The sequence below is a fragment of the Lepus europaeus genome, chromosome 9 (genome assembly GCF_033115175.1).
Source record: "Lepus europaeus isolate LE1 chromosome 9, mLepTim1.pri, whole genome shotgun sequence".
NCBI classification, from domain to species: Eukaryota; Metazoa; Chordata; class Mammalia; order Lagomorpha; family Leporidae; genus Lepus; species Lepus europaeus.
Genome location: NC_084835.1, coordinates 65,417,635 through 65,432,156, shown reverse-complemented (window position 1 = coordinate 65,432,156; position 14,522 = coordinate 65,417,635). Strand labels below are relative to the sequence as shown.

The 14,522-nt window shown below is 46.8% G+C and overlaps 1 protein-coding gene across 1 annotated transcript in view; it reads left to right on the top strand.

Annotated features, from left to right (window-relative positions):
* Positions 1-1,253: 1,253 nt before the first annotated feature.
* LOC133767161 (myosin regulatory light chain 12B) overlaps positions 1,254-14,522 on the top strand; it is a 30,137-nt gene continuing 16,868 nt past the window's right edge. The window contains exon 1 of the mRNA XM_062201412.1: positions 1,254-1,362. The gene's annotated coding sequence lies outside the window, so the exon portion shown is untranslated. The remainder of the gene's footprint in view (positions 1,363-14,522) is intronic.

Sequence of the window (14,522 nt, the reverse complement as noted above, 5' to 3'; positions counted from 1 at the left end):
GTGACCAAGACCAAAGCACTCTTTCTGGTGAATGGGAAGTTTAAGCAAAGCCTTCAAACCAAAGGGCAGTCAGGGTTAAGGTAAATAATTGAGACCCAGGTGTGATTTTGGCCGAGGCCCACATCAGCGTCATCTGCATGCTACCTAGAAATGAAAATTAGCCTCCACCTCCTGCTTACTGAGTTTGAGGCTCAACAACCTGTTTTAACAGACCCACGAAGTTAGTTTTATGCTGGCTACTATTTAAGAACTGCTGTAGAGTGCTGAACACGGTCTACTTTCTAGGAATTTCAGATCAGAGATTTCTAGAATATAAACTCCCAGAGGGAAGAGAATTTGAATTATTCATTCATCGCTCCAGCAGCCAACACGTGTGCAGGCAGTCGATGCTCAATAAAGATTTGCTATTAGGCTGACTCTCCCTCATTTGGCATTAGTGCTAATTCATCTCCAGTCCTCCCGAGTGAGGGCAACCACCCTGAAGAGTATAGCTACAAAACAATATCCACAAAAGGCCAATAAGGCAGCTCCGTGTTTTCCTTTGTTGCGCCCGGGCACGGTATTTGCGTGTGTGCATGTATCTCTGTGTGTGTGTCATTCTGTCAGCTCCCCAGTCTACGCGTAGAAGAAAGCAAATAGTTTGAATAAAACTTTGTGGCTGAAAGGGGAATGAGAGTCAGAGGCTGTGGCTCTGCTCCGATAGTTAGGGGGCTCGGCTTTCCGGATTTATCTCGGGCTGGGAAGTGAGGATTTCCACAGCCGGCGGGAGTGCGCCCGGCCGCCGCCCTCTTTTCGGTTTTACACCGGGCATTCTTAAAAATAAAATGCTTGTTTACCCGAAACTCGGATTGAACCAGGCCAACTGTTCTTGCAGATTTGCTAAATCTGGCAACCGTGGGTGGGCGGCTTCCGGCTCAGGGGACCCCCAGGAACCCGGGCGGTTACGGCCCTCCCGGGTCAAATTCCAGCTCGGGCCCTCGGCCCCGCCCCGCCGCCCAGGAATGCGGAAGGGCCCGGGATCCGCCGCGGGACGTGGGGGGGAACAGGGCGAACTGCGGACGAAGGCCGCGGCCGCGGGCGGGCAGGCCTCCCCGGCTCGGAACCGACAACCTGGGCCTAAGCTGTGCACGTCAGGTCGGCGCAGCCCCGCTCCCCTCGCCCCCGGGATCCGCGCCGTAGCAGGCGAGAACACTGACTGCACCCCCGTTCCGAGTGGATCGGCCGCGCCTTCCGGTGCGCCTTCCGCGCCGCCTCTCCAGGCAGGAAGTGCCGGCGCCGCCGCTGACCGGCCACAGCCCAGAGCTCGCGCCCGTCGCTCGTCGTCTCGCGCAGGGCAGCCCCGGTTCAGGTGTCTGTCGCCGGGTGAGTGGCATTTGGCCCCACGCACATCCTGTGTCGGGCTTCGTCCGTGCCGCCGTCTCCCTGCGGCCGCGCGCCTGTGGCGGGTCCAGCCCCAGCGCTGCAGGGCGGCGCGGGACCTGTCAGGTTGGCGGAGGGGTACTGAGCGCAGGGCCAGGGGTGGGGTGGGGGGGCCCGTTGTGGGGCCCCTGGCGGCGGCACTGGCCTAGAAGTCGAGGGGGCCCCGAGGCTCCAGATCGGGTGAAGCCAGGCTGGGGAGACGCCCTGCTGGAGGTGGCGGCCGGGTCCCCGGGGCAGCGCGTGGGCCGGCTCTGCGTCACCTGGATGACTTCACACCTGGTGCCCCGCCGATAGCGCCTCGGGTCGCTTCCCAGCGTCGATGAGGGCTTATTCGCGTGGAGCACCTGCACCGTGGCCCTCGCTGTGCTTGATGGTTTGGGGGAGGGCAGGAGCTGTTAGTGCATGGTTTTGCCTAAAGTAATGTGTCCAAGAAAGCTATTAGAAAACTGGGGTATCGGTTAGGGTGGCATCGGCTAAAGTGATGTCCCAGGAATTGTAACGCCCGCTGTACCTGGCACCTTGGGAAGATTTAGTTCATTTGTGTTAACTGAAGAAAAGGACAAATAACAGGAATCAGGAAAGGCTTCCTGGGAAGAAAATTGAGACCTCCTTGGAGGCCCCGGATTCTGCCTTAGGAAGGAGGAACTGTGGTGAGAGGTAACAAGAGCAAAAGCTGTGCGATGGGAGAGGGCGCAGGGGGCACCAGCCTGGATGGAGCAGAGCCACATGCATGCTGGCCGGAAGTAAGGGTGGGCAGGTAAGTGAGGCCCGGTCCTGAAAGCTGGAAGGGAAGTAAAATATTATGTAAGGCACTTCAGGGAGTCATTTTGGATTCTTCACTAAGGGAATAACAGTAAGAAGGGGGTGTTGCGAGGTTTAGTCTGGCAGCTTTTGTGTAAGATGGGTTTGGTGAGAGGAGAATCATAACACTAGAGAATTCAGTATGACCTTATAGATTGTTTCATTAAACAAATAGAAACCTTTTTCTGTGAGGTGTTTGAAACCCAGAGGGATTCATCCGGTGCCACCCATTTTCTCTCTCAGCCTCTGGTGCACCTCCCTAGACTTCATAACAAAACCTCTAGCTTTTTTTGTTTGTTCAGGCTCTGTTGAATAAGCAGCTTCTGTGATGACTGGCTGCTGTTCCTGTGTGCTTTAATGAGACTGAGTTTGCACACGATGTCCTGCGGCTTTTAAGGGACAGATTCCCAAGTGAGGGTAGCTAATGTTCGAGAAGGTAAGAAGGTGTAGAGCCCCTCCAAGGGCTAGTTTTCCCTCTCTCCTAAGACTAAAAGACATCAGACAGCTAGGATGAGTTCATCATCGCCTGTTTGCCAGCAGTCTTAATTGGGATCTTCCTTCCTCATGCCGCCATTAGCGGTGCCGGAGGGTGCCTTCCACCCTCTGGAGGTTTGGTAATTCAGTGTGCTGAAGTGTCTACTGACAGTAGACAGCTTTACAAAAGGTACGTGAGTTTATTACCTGTATGGGGGCATCGCAGGAAAGCGAGTACCTGATATCCCAATGAGGTTGGGACACCAAGTACCTTCTTCACGGGGGAGAAGGTGGTGAGGGGTGTATGCAGTTTTGGAAAATGAATTTTAGGGGAGATGAATGAGCCCCAAGAGCAAACAACAGCCTGGGACAAAGTTCTGTCTGGGCTTTGGGTGTGGTGTCTCCTTTCTTGGGAGTTGGACTACTCAGTTTAATGAGGTTATTACAGGGAGGGAACCAGAGACAACTGCATTTCCTCTGGAGGAACTTCCCTTATAAGGGAACTTCAGAGGAAGACCCTCTGCTGAGAGAAGCAGGATGGAGAGATGAGGAGGGAGGTGCCATGCTTGGGAGTGTTGTTTTCTGAGCCCACACACTTGAGCTGTGTGATGGCATTGCCTGTTCCTCCCAGTCAGCTGCTTGTATGTCAGAGGCTAGGGTACAAGCTCTGGAGCTAGGTTTCCTGAATCCAGATGCTGGCTGAGCTCTACCGTTTTCTACCTGTATGGCAAGTTGTTTATCCTTTACCTAATTTTCTTATCTGAGAAACGGGGATAACAGCACCTACATCATAAGTTGTCAGGATTAAATGTGTTAGTACGTGTGAAATTCTTAGACTAGTGCTGGCACAACTTCAGCGCTCAGTTAGTGTCCTTGTTAGTACTCTTCCCCTCAGAGTGGGGCAGGGAACAGCTGGTAAGTTTTGATAATGTCCTCTTAGGTAAGAGAACAGTGGAGTTTGTGCTGAACTGCATAGGGAGACCGTAGAGAAAAAGCTTGTAATGCAGATCTAGGTACTACCTTATGATAAATAGAGGTGTATGTAGTCCTGTTTGTGACAGGAAGCAAGCATACGTAAATATTTGTTTAGTATTTACTGAGTACCTGTCATGTGGAAGGCACTCTACTAGGCCCTGCAAAAATCCATAAAAATTTACTTGTAGATTACATGGCAATATAATTGTACTCAATAAAAAGAATGAACCACCCATAAGCTCAATAAGATAGCTAAATCTCAGAAAAGTATCTGGAATAAATGAAGTTAGGTATAAAAGAATGTACAGTGTCAAATTCCATTTTTTTAGAAGTTCAAAAACAGAAAAAAAATACGATAGAAATCTAAACAGTGGTTGCTCATGGAAAAGGCTAATTGATTTGCAGGGAACTTTCTGGAAAGATAACATTTGTAACTTGATTGCCATGATGATTATGTGGATATACACATTTAGAAAAACTTTCTGTTAAGATTTGTACATTTCAATTGTATGTAAATTTTATTGCATTAACACAAAATGATATAGGAGTTCAAGAGGCAGAAAGTTTACTGCCAATCGGGACAATCATAAAACCTGTAATACAGAAAGAAATGACAGTATTATAACATTTATACTAAGTGTTAATATACACACATTAGGGAGGAAACATACCTGGTGTTAAGAAAAGTTGTAAAAATTGAGTTTGGTTCTCTAAAAGTAATAGCTATAATTTATGGAACTGACTAATGGTTTTTCCCTAAATATGCAACACAGAAATGATTATATGTCATTAAGTATGTGAGGTTAATTTTGTGAAGTATTTTAACTTGATTATATTACTAAATTTTTTTTTATGATTTCTGTTTTCAGACTGTTATTCAGTCATTTGATTTTCCCAGTTAGAACAAACATTATTCCTGACTATAGTAATGACCATGAGAATAGGTGAGAAATTTCTAAAGATTCTCATGGACTTTGATGAAAATGATATTGAATAAAAATGACCTTGGGAATAGGCATTTACCGGCGCCGTGGCTCAGTAGGCTAATCCTCCGCCTGTGATGCTGGCACCCCGGGTTCTAGTCCCAGTTGGGGCGCCGGATTCTGTCCCGGTTGCCCCTTTTCCAGGCCAGCTCTCTGCTGTGGCTGGGAGTGCAGTGGAGGATGGCCCAAGTGCTTGGGCCCTGCACCTGCATGGGAGACCAGGAGAAGCACCTGGCTCCTGGCTTAGGATCAGCACGGTGCGCCTGCCCCAGCGCGCCAGCTGCAGCGGCTATTGGAGGGTGAACCAACGGCAAAGGAAGACCTCTCTCTCTCTCTCTCTCTCTCTCACTGTCCACTCTGCCTATCAAAAAAAAAAAAAAAAAAAATGGGCATTTAGTCTAGTGGTTAAGACACCAGTTAAGAAGCCTGTGACCCATAATGGAGTACTTGTTTGATACTGGTTCTGAATCCTGACTCCAGCTTCCAGCCATTGCAGACCCTTGGAAGCAGCACTGGCTCAAAATAATTAGGTTGCTGTCACCCACATCAGAGATATTGATTGAGTTCCCAGCTTTGGTCTGACCTGTCCTGGCCATTGTGGGCAATGAGTCAGCAGCTGGGAGCTTTCTCCTTCCACAATCTGACTGTCTTTTTGCCTATCAAATAAATGACCTTAGATTTTAGTCTAAGAACGACTCTGCTTTTCTGCAGGTGTGTTCATCTGCTCTCATGGCCTCCATGAATCAGCCTTGCTAAACAAGACCCCCTAAGCATCCTGGCCTCTGGACATCTCAGTTATCTACTGAGTGAGATACCTCAGTTATTCTACTGTAGTTTGGCTGAAACTTGAATTCTTTATCATCTCTTTGCTGACAAATCCAGCTCCACCTTCCATACCTCCCCAGTTACCTCATTCCTGAGTGATGCACCTTTGTGCTACCAGTTTTCCAACCAGTAGTATTTTTAAAAAGTACATTCAAGGACAGAGCTTTGAAGAAAATTGTACTTAGAGAAGTCTCAAGTCAGCAGAGGAATTCAGCCAGAAGAATAAGATAGTGGTGATGAGAATGTTGAGGAAAGAGTTGCTTGCTTACATTAAAAGAGGATTCTGCAGAACTTAGACAGAAATTGAACAGAAGGAGTTAAAATTTTCTAACCAAAAATAGCAAATTTCTTACCCAATGTCAACTTGAATGTGGCTCCTTTGAGCTTTCTAAAGTTCTGTGGCTGTAAATCTGAAATAAAGGCATTGCCCTAGTTTAACTTTAAAGAGGTCAAAGAAACCGTGGCCTTACTCATTTTCTATTGGGATATAGCAAAATACTCCAAAACTTAGCCCCTAAAGCCATAAATGGTTTTTGAGGATCAGGAATTCAGGAGTAGCTTAGCTGCGTGGTTTGGCCTCTCCTGATGTTGTCAGGGATGTTGGCTGGGGCTGCCGTCATGCAGAAGGGGACCCCTCTCCAAGACGACTGACTCGTGGCTGGCAGGTTGGTGCTGGCTGATGGTAGGAGGCCCCGTCCCACGACCCTCTCCTTAGGGCTGTGTGAGTGTCTTTATGAACTGCTGTTAGCTGATTGAGTGATCCATGCAAGAGCAGAACAGAAGCTGCTGTTTGGACAGGCAGAGTGGATAGTGAGACAGAGACAGAGAGAAGGGTCTTCCTTTTTGCCGTTGGTTCACCCTCCAATGGCCGCTGCGGCCAGTGCACCGTGCTGATCTGAAGCCAGGAGCCAGGTGCTTCTCCTGGTCTCCCATGCGGGTGCAGGGCCCAAGGATTTGGGCCATCCTCCACTGCCTTCCCGGGCCATAGCAGAGAGCTGGTCTGGAAGAGGAGCAACCGGGATAGAATCCGGCGCCCCGACCAGGACTAGAACCCGGTGTGCCGGCGCCACTAGGCGGAGGATTAGCCTGTTAAGCCATGGCGCCGGCCTGCCGTCTGTTTTATAGCAAAGTCCTAGACCATCATTTCACAATACGTGATTACTTAACACAGATCAGCCCGGTTCAGTGTTGAGAATCATTGAGGGCAGTCTTAGAGCCTCTGTGGCCAAAGGAGCAAATCATATGCTCTCAGGAGCCAGGCAGGTGACAAACTTAACTCCAGCTGGGACAGAAGATGTGGGGAGTAGTCGTAGGGATAGCTCATTGAATACTTAAAATCCATGGAATTTGGAGATGTTAGTCAAATCATTCCTTATACAGTTATTCATAATGTCTGGAACTTAGGTTTTTGTGTGAAGTATTCAGTTTTATTAAATGTTGGTAAACGAATTCTCTTTTTAAAAGCGATTTTGAAGGACCTCCCTGTGGTGACTGAATGAACCATCCTGCAGGTTGCATGTAGTTTCGTATCTGCCAGATTATGACTTCTGATCAACCTATTTTATTTTATGGATGAGGACAATCAATCCAGGAAAGCTAAAATTACCGAAGAGCATAAAACTTGTGTGTGACAGAACTGGAATTAAAATCCAGGTCTTGGGACTGGTGTTTGTTATGGAGTAGTGGGTAAAACTGCTGCCTGTGACGCTGGCATCCCATTTGGGTGCTGGTTTGTGTCCTGTCTGCTCAACTTCTGATTCAGATCCTTGCTGATGGCCTGGGAAAAGCAGCAGAAGAGCGCCCAAGTGTTTGGTTCCCTGCCGCCCATGTGGGAGACCCTGATGAAGCTATTGGCTTTGGCCTGGCTCAGCCCTGGCTGTTGCAGCCATCTGGGAAGCAAACTAGCAGATGGAAGATCTCTCTCTGTCTCTGCCTCTCTCTAACTCTGAGTTTAAAATAAATAAATCTTTAAAAAAAAAAAAAAAAAGGTCTCCTACATTGCAACTAAACTGTAATGACTGTTATTGAAAAACTAGGAACTAGATGCATGAGCAACCACTATGTTTTAAGTCATACTCAACCTTCATTGCCTTGTAATCATTTGGCGCATTTTTAAAATTTATTTATTTATTTTGACAGAGTGGACAGTGAGAGAGACAGAGAGAAAGGTCTTCCTTTTTCCGTTGGTTCAGCCTCCAATGGCTGCTGCGGCCAGTGCACTGTGCTGATCCAAAGCCAGGAGCCAGGTGCTTCCCCTGGTCTCCCATGTGGGTACAGGGCCCAAGCACTTGGGCCATCATCCACTGCCTTCTCAGGCCACAGCAGAGAGCTGGACTGGAAGAGGAGCAACCGGGACTAGAACCCGGTGTGCCGGTGCTGCAGGCAGAGGATTAGCCTATTGAGCCGTGGCGCCGGCCCATTTGGCGCATTTTAAAATATATAGATGCCTGGCCCTGCTCTTAGGAATTCTTTTTCAGTTAGGCTAGGCTGGGACCCAGACATCAGGTTATTTAAACTTCTGAGGTGACTTTAATATGTAGTCAAGATTGAAACCAGGAGACCAACTGCTGTGGTAGCCATATTTATACTTACTTGCCATATGGTGACAACAACCAACTTCAGATATTTAAAGGAAGAGATGCCAAAGCAATGTCAAAGGAGTCATGGGTAGCTGACAGGATATGGTTTATGAGCATCTTTCCTAGCTTCAAGCTATATAAGCTGGACGAAGTTCACAATTTCTGCCTACTAATGGTAATGATGTCCATGGTTTTTTTTTTGTTTTGTTTTGTTTTTAAGATTTAAATAGACTTTATTGTTGCGGGGGGGCGGGGGGAGCAGCACGAAGCAGGGCCCGGATTCCCGGTCAATGTTTTGATTTGCATGTCAGTATTGCAGGTGACTGTAAACATTTAGATTATCAACTAAATATGTTGTTAGCCCAAGCTAGCTATAATACCAGTATTCCTGTATCCTTGCTCTTCATGTACCATGTATGAGTACAACATAAAACCTTTAGTTTACATTAGAAGTTTACAATAATTATAAAACAGATTTTGAAGAGGACGAAGGAAGTGTTTTTATTGCAATTGAGAGTTATTTGTTATATTATGTGTCATGCTCTATATCGGGGATAGGGAACCTTTTTTCGGCCAAAGGCAATTTGGGTATATATAACATCATTAGGGGCCCGCACTGTGGTGTAGCAGGTAAAGCCGCCACCTGCAGTGCCGGCATCCCATATGGGCACCAGTTCAAGACCTGGTTGCTCCACTTCCAATCCAGCTCTCTGCTATGGCCTGAGAAAGCAGAAAGAGGATGGCTCAAGTCCTTGGGCCCCTGTACCTACGTGGGAGATCCGGAAAAAGCTCCTGGCTTTGGATGGGTGCAGCTCTGGCCATTGCTGCCAATTGAGGAGTAAACCAGCAGATGGAAGACCTCTCTCTCTCTCTCTGCCTCTTTTTCTCTCTCTATGTAACTCTGACTTTCAAATAAATAAATCTTTAAAAAATAAAAATAAAAAATATATAACATCATTAGTGAGCCATACCAAATTACCAACTTAAATATTAGCCTGCTATAAATTTATTGAGTCCTGCCTGTGGCTGCCTTGGCAGGACCAGACCAAAAGATTTCATGGGCCTCATATGGCCCACAGGTCAAATGTTGCCCACCTCGACTCTATACGAATGTTATCTGTCTTTACCTGTAGTTTAAGGATAGCATTAGGTGGTGGTTGTGTGTGTGTGTTTAAGATTTATTTGTTTATTTGAAAGGGAGAGAGAGAGAGGTCTTCTATCTGCTGGTTCAGAGAGAGAGAGAGAGAGAGAGAGGTCTTCTATCTGCTGGTTCATTCCCCAGTTGGCCTCAACGGCCGGAGCTGCACTGATCCAGAGCCAGGAGCCTCTTTTTGGGTCTCCCATGCGGGTGCAGGGGCCCAAGTGTCTGGGCCATCTTCCACTGCTTTCCCAGGCCATAGCAGAGAGCTGGATGGAAAGTAGAGGAGTCAGGACTCAAACTGGCACCCATATGGGATGCTGGCACTGCAGACAGCAGCTTAACCTCCTATGCTACGGCACTGGCCCCATGTGTGTGTGTTGTAACACTTACAGGTAAGTGTAAATGACAATCCTAGGTAACGGTCTCAAACTAAAGCCATAACTGATAGGAAATATTGCTACTTGATCAAACCCAATGAGGGCTACCCTATTGCACAGTTCCAGGGAATGCCATGTACAGCTTAGTTATTGCTGTGCAGTTCTCATTTGCACATTGGTTTATCTTGGATAGTTTGGAAACTCAATTTGTCTACAATTTGAATTTAGAAGAAAGAAAATACTCAGAAATCATTGTTGGATTATATTGGTAATGTTGAAAGTTACACAGATTTTTATAGCAAACTCAAAATAACTAGAAGAGGATTTAGTATGAGGTAGAAAATAACAAATGAGGCTTGGATCCTAACTCTACCACCTGGTAACTCGACAAATTATTGTTAATGTCTTTGGTCTTCTGTGACTTTTTCTAAATGGATGTATTTCTTTGAATGCATGTAATGTGGCATAGCAAATGAGCTACTCACTAAATGGTAGTAGCTATAAGTTGTGTAGACCTTTAATTATCTCTCACCGCTCAAGCAGAGAAGTGGACCAGGGCATTTGGGGCTAGAAAAATAGCAAGAACACAGACATAGTAAGAAACTACAGTGTGCCTTGGGGACAGACCAACAGTTTGGTGTTGCTGAAGGGAAGATAAAAAGTGCAGAGTGACAAGAGATAAAACCAAAAAGTGATTCCTGAGTAGAGAAAGGAGACCATGTGTCATGCTGACGAATTTGTATTTCATCCTTTAGAAAATGGGGAGCCAAAGAAGGTTTTAGAAAGTGATACATGGGCCTGCGCCGTGTCTCAATAGGCTAATCCTCCACCTGCGACGCCGGCACACGGAGTTCTAGTCCCTGTCGAGTGCCGGATTCTGTCCCAGTTGCCCCTCTTCCAGGCCAGCTCTCTGCTGTGGCTCGGGAGTGCAGAGGAGAATGGCCCAAGTGCTTGGGCCCTGCCACCCGCATGGGAGACCAGGAGAAGCACCTGGCTCCTGGCTTCGGATCAGCACAGTGTGCCAGCCCCAGCGCGCCGGCTGCAGCGGCCATTGGAGGGTGAACCAACGGCAAAGGAAGACCTTTCTCTCTGTCTCTCTCTCATTGTCCACTCTGCCTGTCAAAAAAAAGAAAAAAGAAAAAGTGATACATGAACTCATATTCATGTATTGGACATCTGTGGCTAGAATATGAGGGGTGGTTTTAGGGGAACCATGCGGCAAAGATACTTGTTAGCAGGCCATAGAAACGTTCTACACAAGAGGTAATGAGGGTCCAGTTTAGAGTGGTAGCTGAGGGAGGAGGAGGAAGATGAGCAAATGTGAAAATTATTCAAGAGGCAGGGGTTGATTCATCAGCAAGGGATTTGTGGAGGGTGACTCCTAGGTTTCTGGCTTGGTGTGTGGGTAGATGATGGTGAGTGGGTAGACAGAGAAAACAGAAGGGTGGGAAAGTTTGGGAGGGGAAGATAATGCAGTTTTCAACATGTCGATTATTATGAGGTGTTTAAAGCTAAACAGATGGGTGCCTTTAACAGGCAGTTGGGGGGCCGGCGCTGTGGCACAGTGGGTTAATCCTCCACCTGTGGCACCTGCATCTCATGTGGGCGCCGGTTCTAGTCCCGGCTGCTCCTCTTCCAATCCAGCTCTCTGCTATGTCCTGGGAAAGCAGTAGAAGATGGCCCAAGTCCTTGGGCCCCTGCACCCACTTGGGAGAGGGCACCTGGCTCCTAGCTTCGGATCAGCGCAGCACCGGCCGTTGTGGCCATTTGGGAAGTGACCAATGGAGGGAGGGCCTTTCTCTGTCTCTCACTCTGTAATTCTACCTCTCAAATAAATAAATAAAATCTTTAAAAAACAAAACAAAACAAAAAACAGGCAGTTGGGTGTTTGAATCCAAAGCACTAGGAAAAGGTCAGGCCTGGAGGGAGAGGTATTATAGGAATAGTGAGAGCGGATGACACCCTCCAAGGAAGAAAAAGAGTGAAAAGAACTATAAGCCATGTACTGCCAGAATACTGGGAAACATGGCTATCTGAGTAGGGATAGAGGTCCTAGAGAAAATGGAGGAGACCAGTCATAGAAATAGGAGAACTGAGATAGCACCAGGAAGTTGAATGCAGCATTTTACATAAGCCAGTCTTTCCAGTGTGGTGTTTAGTAGTCTTCCTTGTTAGGTCTTTAAGGTTGGGACCCTGTACTCTCATTCTGTCCAGGACAGTTCTTTTCTGTTACTGGGCACCAGGCCAATAGTTACTTGCTGAGCTCCCAAAGAGAAGAGGGGTAAAATAGTGTCAAATACAGTAAAGTTGTCCAAGAAGTTTAAACTGCATTTGGCAAATCAAAAGCAGTTGCAGTGGAAAACCAGATTGTGGTGGGTTGAAAAATCAGTGGGAAGTGAGAAAGAAAAAGCCCAGATCCTTATCTCAGAAAGTGAGAAAATAGAGGATAATAGTTTTCTTCTCTTCGGATTGTTTTACAGCTTTGTCTCACTTTTCAGCCGTGTGTGTCTAGGTTTTTTTTTTTCAAATATATTTAATTTATTTGAAAAGCAGAAAGAGAAGATTTCCAGTCTACTGACTCACTCCCCAAATGCCCACAACAGCCCAGGCTGGGCCAGGCTTGAAGCCATGAGCCCAGGAACTCAGTTGGCATCTCCCATGTGGGTGGCAGAGACACAACTACTTGAGCTATCAACCACTGCTTCCCATGGTGCTCACTAGGAAGCTGTATCAAAAAGTGGAGCCAGGATTTTTTATAGTAAGATTTTGTTTATTTGGGAGGCAGAATTATAGACAGTGAGAAGGAGAGACAGAGATCTTCCATCTACTGGTTCACACCTCAAATGGCTGCAACAACTGGAGCTGGGCTGATCTGAAGCCAGGATCCAGGAACTTCTTCCAGGTCCCTCACATGGATGCAGGGGCCTAAGCACTTAGGCCATATTCTGCTACTTTCCCAGGCCATAAGCAGGGAGCTGGATTGGAAGTGGAATAGCAGGGACATGGACTAGCACCCATTATGGGATGCCAGTGCCATGGGTGGAGGCTTAGCCTACTACACCACAGCACCGGCCCTGGAGCCCAGATTTAAACTAGGCACTCTGATAAAGGATGTGGGCATCTAAAACAATGTCTTCAGGGCTGAGCCAAACTCCTATCCCATGTGTAGTTTTCATAGGTACTATACATAGAAACAAATATGTCCTGTTTTTATTTTTGAAAGATTTTTTTTCTTTGAAAGAGCAATGGGGTGGGTGGGTAGGTGGGGTCTGTGGAGAGAGAAATATTTCATCTGCTGGTTCACTCCCCAGATAGCCATAATGGCCAGGGATGAGCTAGGCTGAGGCCAGGAGCCAAAAACTCCATCCTGGTCTTGCACGTGGGTGGCAGGAACTCAAGCACTAGGGCTGTCTTCCACTGTCTTCCCAGGCACATTAGCAAAGAACTTAGTTAGAAGCTGAGCAGTGGAGACTTAAACCAGCACTCCAATATGGGATGTTGGTGTTGGCAAACAGCAGTTTAACTTGCACCACAATGCTGGCCCCATGTCACTGTTTCTAAATCAATTGTGAGAAGAGAAAATTTTTTAAAAAGAGAAAGTATAGCATTATTACTTTGAGTTCTATTCACTCTGTAACATATTTTGGTGAGGGCCGATTAGTGACTTGCTGTTCATTCTTTTCCATCCACCTTCCTTCCCTGGATCCTTCATGTGGAGGTCAGACTTGCTTCACCCCCGATGTCTCTTCTCGCCATATCAGGCGACTTCCCTATTCTTTCACATAGGCATTTCCCCTAATAAAATGCTTACATGTTTAATCCCACCTTGACATCAGCTTAGAGAATTCAAACTCAGCTCACTTAGTATATTTTTGCATTAGTCTGTAGAGGCAGTGTGATATAATTGATCATTTTTAAACAAGGACTTACTCTTGGGGAAACTTTTTTTATATGACTCAATTGTAAAAGTAATTGGCTGGTACTGAGTGTGAGAGAACCAATGCTTGCCTGCAGACGTAATACCTATCATATCTTAAAGAAGTAGAATCATGGACTTTAGCATGAGCAAGAATCTTTTTTTTATAAGATTCATTTATTTATTTGAGAGAATTAGAGAGGGAGAGAGGGAGGGAGGGAGAGAGAGAGAGAGAGAGAGAGAGAGGAGATCTAACATCTGCTGATTCATTTCCCCAAGTGGCTGAAGTCGGGAGGCTGAAACTCCATCAGGTCTCCCCCGTGAATACTGGGGCCCAAGCAGCTGGGCCATCTTCTGCTTTCCTAGCACATTAGCAGGGAGATGGATCAGAATTGGAACAACTAGGACTTCAACTGGTACCCAGATGGGATGCCAGCTTCACAGGCAGAGGCTTAACTGACTGGGCCACAATGCCAGGCCTGAGCAAGAATCAAGTTTCAGTATATGAAGAATGAAATCATAGTCAAATGCCTTGCTAGTGGACCCCATTCTGTCTCTGATTTAAGTTTGAATGAAACTAAGGTGTAATGTCAAGCTAAGCGGTAAGAAGGAGAAGAAAATTAACATTTCTTCAGGAAAAGTATTGGGGGAGGAGGAGGAGGAGTTGGAATGTTGAGAGTTAGGACTCAGTCTGGTGTGCTTCATGATAGCCTGTGGAGTGTCCTTCAGATAGAAGGAGATGTGGATGATATAAAAGTCTAAGTCCAGAAGTCCTGGAGACTCGGGCCCCAAAGCCGCTTACCCAGCCACTGGGGCAGCTATGTATTGCTTTCACACTATGGTGCTGCAGAGGCAAGGCACCATCCTCACAAATGTCCCCACTTCTAACACTAATTGCAAGTTTGCATGTCCTCAAGACCCCCCTCAGGGCAGACAAGTTCCCAGGAGTCATAGAACTGAGGGAAAGCTTTTATACTCACAGATGTGGTTTATTGAGTGGAAGGGTACAGATTAAAACCAGTCAGTGTAGGG